The sequence below is a fragment of the Panthera onca genome, chromosome D4 (assembly GCF_046562875.1).
Source record: "Panthera onca isolate mPanOnc1 chromosome D4, mPanOnc1 haplotype 2, whole genome shotgun sequence".
NCBI classification, from domain to species: Eukaryota; Metazoa; Chordata; class Mammalia; order Carnivora; family Felidae; genus Panthera; species Panthera onca.
The window spans coordinates 2,940,945-2,946,944 of NC_138351.1; the positions used below are offsets into that span (position 1 = coordinate 2,940,945).

Below are 6,000 nucleotides of genomic sequence, written 5' to 3' on the forward strand. Positions count from 1 at the left end.
AAAGACATAAGAAATGGAAATATAATTTTGTTGAAGGTAAAAGAAAGTAATTTTGTCCTAAATAAGACTGGTTATTTGAAAAGAAATGCCTTGGGACAAAATCTAAATGCAAAAAAAGTTGTAGAAGTTTTGTGAAGAAAAATCTTTAAAAAGAAATTTTACATGTGCTCAGAACAGACTAAGGTTAAAATAAATGCATTTTAAAAACACACAGGGTTAAGATTAAGATTCCCCCTCCTTTGATCCAAAGTCTGGGAAAATGATGGTAATACTCTTGGTGCCAGCCTCCAAATCCTCCACATTTGTGTTGTTCCTGTTTAGCAGAGGAATGGATGCCTCTACCGTATGAAGAATGGATAATATATGAAGGGCTTTTACTAAGATACGTGGAAGCCATTTTACTAAACATAGCCCATTGTATGCCACAAATGGGTATCCACATGGCTGAAACATATTTATATGGGCATTGCTAAAAAAGGCAGGGGAATAGACCCTGACTTTGGTCATTTAGCCCTCTCCCCCAATGGCCGATGGATGATCAATATATAAGTTACTGCTGAGCCAAAATAAAATTAGTGCATCCTACGACAACCACAGAAAGATATATTTTTGTTAATGGTAATAAATAAGTAAATAAATAATTTTAACAAAAAAGGGTAAAACAACAGGACAACACACCCTTTTAAGTTGTTTTACTTAAGCCTTGGTTGGAATTACCCATTCCTTATAATCCACAGGTGAAACAGTTGTAAAATAAGCATATATTCACTCTCAAAAACATGTTAAAAAAAAACAAAAAGGGGGAGATACCCCTGGTTGTCTGCATTACAACCTCAGCTCCTTCTTAATCATACTATGATTACTCTTAGCTTTTTAAATCTTAATCCTCAAGGACTAACTGTAGCTGAGTGACATTCTTCAAAATAATATAAACCCTGTCACCCTAAGGTGCTATGCAAAACCCCTGAAAGGGGCCCACACGAACTGGGCTCACTAAACTTCTCACCTAGGGTCGAGGATATACTCGTGTTCTTTCAGATTCCGGACCTCTGTGGATCCCCTCTCCGGGTAAGGTGAAGCCTTACCATGGCATGGTGGAGACCCGTAGGATATCTTCCAATGAATCAAGACTTCCGGAGAATGACTGAGTGAGCGGCCACCGCCCCTCTTTTTCAAGATGGAGGAAGCCTCTTCACGGACTCCTCATCCTGAAGCCAATCCACAAATGCAAGTCTTTGCCCCTCATATAACATGGGGAAGCCTTAAATGCCTGTCTAACCAGGCCGGCATCCTCTTATAACACAGTGATATTATATATATACCCCTGATTCACATTTGATGGCCATGATTTCTGTCGTTAACAAAAATTCGATTTGTGTAACCCTGATTCTTCTCCTTGCCCTCATTTGTCCAGGCCAAGGTCAATATTCATATTGGGCTCATCTCCTTAAGCCATCTATATTTGATACCTTAACACTCCTAGCCTGAGATATTCCTATTAGCAATAATGACAGAGTTCATGGAAGGAGCCAGTCTTAACCCACCCTTCCAAACAGAACAAAAACATTAGCTTTATATGCCAAGACCGCAGTGATGGCTTACTTCAGCGCCTCCTATGTGTGTTACTAAGTTCAGCAATTTATCTGCTTGTCTTAAAAATCAACTGGCTTTTGCATGTACAACCCAAACCCTCTACAAGGCCAATTTTACTTTTTTTCTCAGCCATAAGCTTCGATATACTTAAAAAAAAAAAAAAAAAAAGGCATATCTCACATTCCTGTTATAGCTTGCTCTAGTCTCAAATATTCAGACAACCCCTGGAATAATATTCCTTGGACAACCTGTAATGGAGAGACTGAGCATAACCTTCACTGGGGTAATTGGACTATTATTGACAGGGGTCCTAGAGGACATCTTGAAACAAAATATTCAAAAAAGACCATATCCTTTGACCAGTTTAGTAGGGAGAGTATTTTTTGGAAAGATGGAGGTTTGTCTGGACCTATAATTTCTGCACATAAAGGGAAATTAAAAGGACGTTGTCTTGTTAACCTTTGGAAGCTAGGTCTTCCCTTCTTCATTCGTACCATTAGCCACGGTGAAATTTATGTAAATCAGCATACTAACCTAACTTGGGCCTCCCTGTACAACAATCAATTTGCATGGACCACTAGTTGTGTCCCTTCTCCCTATGTTTTCTTTGCTACCTCCACTTTACAGATCCAACAACTAGGAAGTAATTATCATATCTCTACCTCCCAGAGTTGGTTTATATCCTGCGTAAGTACTGATAACATCACCCAATTAAATATCTCCTCCTTCTTAGTAGTTAGCATGTCTCAGCCTGGGTTCCTGTTAATAGCTCTAGAACCCTATATACATCTATCAGGAGTTAGGTGCGCTTTCCAAGCCTGTTTAACACTGGCATTCTGCTGTAAGGCAAAAAAGATTTGCTGGCCTGCTGATCATGGGCATCCTAGCAGCAGTAGGTGTTATCGCCTCTGCCACTGTAGCTGGAGTCAGCCTGCATCATACTATCCAGACAGCCCATGTCCTTAATAAATATGGTCAACACTACCAAAGAATTTATAAGCCAGACTTCCATTGATAAACATGTTTCAGCCTGCCTCGAAGCTCTTGAGGCTGCAGTGGAATTTATTGGAAAGCAACAGGAAGGCTTGTTCCTCCACTCTAAACTGCCCTGTGACCCTAACTACCAGCATATCTGCATGACTGGCATTCCTTATAATCACCCCTAGGCTTGGGATGCTGTCCAGGCACACCTTCGCAGTGTCTTTTCTTCCTAACTCTCTGACAATACAGAAAATTTAGATATGACATTGTGCCAACAGCTACAATATGTAGAAGATCAGCTTAAAAATGGGCTGATTCCTGGGAAATGTGGCACAATGTAAATCCTTTCTCACAGCTAGCACCCATCTCAAATTCTGGATAACTCTGGAAAGTGGAATGCTTTTACCGTGTCTCTTTTTATGTCTTTGCAGAATCAACCTCCAAGCCATCCAAAAGCAAAAGAAGGACCAGGAGCTTGTCATGATGGTCCTCAAACACAAAACTAAAAGAACCAAGAAAAACAAAAAGGGGGCACTGTGGAGAATAAGCTTAGGAATTCCCTGAGTCTGCACTGATGGGTTAACAAGGCATAAAGAATTACAAAGCCATAGGATGCTCACATCCACGCTTGGGAAACAGGATTGCCCCCAGAATAGAGGAGGGGGCGCAAAGGCCCCCAATACAAAGGTATATGAGGTAAGCAAGCTTAGGTATTCAGGGCAAAAGTGCCCCCCAATTTAGTACTATAGCAGAAAGCTGCTTTCACAGGAAGGACGGACCAAATTAGGCAAACAGGTAAATAGGGCTGTAGACCACTGCACTGCAGATGAAACTGCAGAGCAGAGCTGATTAGCAAAAGAAAAGGTGCATTGTTAACCCTGAGGTTACTTGCTCTGTCTTATCCCCTAGGCTGGCTAAGATAAACAGACACAGCACCTCCTGTCTGCTGTTAACAACCATCTGCCTGGTGCCAGGATTGTTTTATATTGACCCAAACCCCAACCGTATATCCTCAAAACCCCCTTTCCCTCATGCCCATGAGTTCATGTTTACCAATTCATTGTCTCTTTGTGCACTCCCATCACATTTGTAAGCCTTCTGATTTTAATAAATATGGGGTAAGGACCCTTACTTGGGGGTCTTGTCTTTTCCCAGACATTAGCCGTCTCTCGCTTTTAATCCTGCATCTGCTCTCTTGCTGGCCAAGAGAGAACTTTAGACTTAGAGTCTACAGCATGAGATAATTAAAATATGTATTTCAAAATACTTAAAAGATAGATAAAAAGGCAATAGAATATGGAGGAAACAGAAATATGGCAGAAATCCTATGTTGTGAGTAGTTACAATTACTGTAAGTGGACTAAAACATCAGTCTAAGGCTGTTTTCTGCCAAATGTGAAGTAGAATCATAAAATCAAAAAATCATTGGTTTACATTATAACAGCTGGTATGGAGATTAAAACAAAAGTAGTAAAAATGTAAAATCAATTAACATCTACAAAAACTAGTCAAAGGATACATTAAAAAGATATAAAACATACACATAAAACAGGGAGTAAAACTTCAGTGCTTTTAAAATGTATTTAAGCTTAAGTGATCATCAACTTAATCTAGACTGCTAATCATATAGGATATATATGAACCCCATGGTAACCACAAATCTAAATCTATACTAGATGCCCAATAAAGACAAATCCAAGCATAATGCTAAAAGCAGGAAAGCAGAAGAAAGGAACAGAGAACTACAACACACACACACACAATTCCGATGGCAGTAAGTACATACCTATCAATAATTAAATGGAAATGGATTACATGCCACATGCTCCAATCAAGACTTAAAGTGACTAGGGGCGCCTGGGTGGCTCAGTGGGTTAAGTGGCCGACTTCAGCTCAGGTCATGATCTCACGGTCCGTGAGTTCGAGCCCCGCGTCGGGCTCTGTGCTGACAGCTCAGAGCCTGGAGCCTGTTTCGGATTCTGTGTCTCCCTCTCTCTGACCCTCCCCTGTTCATGCTCTGCCTCTCTCTGTCTCAAAAATAAATAAACGTTAAAAAAAAAAAAAAGACTTACAGTGACTAAATGGATAGAAAAGACTCATCTACATGCTACCTAAAAGAGAGTCACTACAGACGTAAAGACACATACCGAAAGCAAAAGGATGGAAAAAAGATTCCATGGAAGTGGGGGAAAAACCCATGGTAGCAATGCTTATTTATCAGACAAGGTAGACTTTATAACAAAGATGGTAGCAAGAAACAGAGAGGGGAATTAACCACGTAATGATAGAGGTCAAACTAAATGATACAACAATTATAAATACTTATCCACCCAAAATAGGAGCATCTAAATACATAAAATACTAACAGACATAGAGAAATTGACAGTAAAATAATAGTAGGAAAATTTAACACGAATGGATAGATCAGACAGAAAATAAGGAAACAGTGGCCACAAGTTACATATTAGAACAGAGGGGCTTAACAGATAATACATATACACATTCCATCCCCCAAAACAAAATATACATGCAAGTGCATATGAAACCTTATCCAGGATAGATCATGTTAAGCCTCAAAACAAGTCTCAAATTTAAGGTTAGCATTGTATCAGGAAGCATCTTTTCAGACCACAATGATATGAAACTGCAATTCAATCATAAGGAAAAAAAAAATAGGAAAAACACAAACACATGGAGACTAAACAACATGCTACCAAACAACTAATGGGTCAGTGAAGAAATCAAAGAGCAAATTTCAATATACATGGAAACACTTGAAAATCAAAACATGATGGTCCAAAATCTTTGGCACATAGCAAAAGTAGTTATAAGAGGAAAGTTTAGAGTGATACAGGCCTACCTCAAGAAACAAAAATCTTGGGAGGCTAGGAAGGCAGAACAGCATGGAAGTTCTCTGCCTCTCTTGTCTCTGAAATACAACTAGGTCAGCACCAAACCATTGTGCACACCTATAAAATTGGTCTGAGGATTATCTGCATAACTTGACAGGTACATGGAACAGAGGTGAAGTGGAGGAGAAAGAAGCCACAGAGGGTAGGGACGTGTTTTTGCAGAGAGAGGACAGAGAAAAGGGGTAGAGTACAGGAAAAGCATTCCCAGGGAAAGTAGGTGGAGAGAAAGAGTGGAAACACCCACAAGTGAACAAGAAAGGGAGATAGGAGAGGGTTTCAATACCATTAGGACTCTATAAACAGGGGAAGGCAGAGTCAGAAATTCTGCAGCTCAATACCTGGCGGTGCTCTGGTGGGAAGGATGAATCCTCCAGGAGCAGGCAGCGAGGTCTGAGGGGTCCACAAGCCACATGGGGAGCAGTTCCCGTGCTAGAAGGGCATTTTGTAGAGGCTGTATGGCCTCTCCCATAGGCAGAGGTCCCAGAGGACCCAGAGGATGCAGCATTGAATACAA

At 40.4% G+C, this 6,000-nt stretch overlaps 1 long non-coding RNA gene across 1 annotated transcript in view; it reads left to right on the top strand.

Annotated features, from left to right (window-relative positions):
• Positions 1–4,612, top strand: part of LOC132663738 (uncharacterized) — a 33,354-nt gene extending 28,742 nt beyond the window's left edge. The window contains exon 3 of the long non-coding RNA XR_009603255.3: positions 1,039–4,612. This is a non-coding gene — a long non-coding RNA (uncharacterized LOC132663738). The remainder of the gene's footprint in view (positions 1–1,038) is intronic.
• Positions 4,613–6,000: the final 1,388 nt, after the last annotated feature.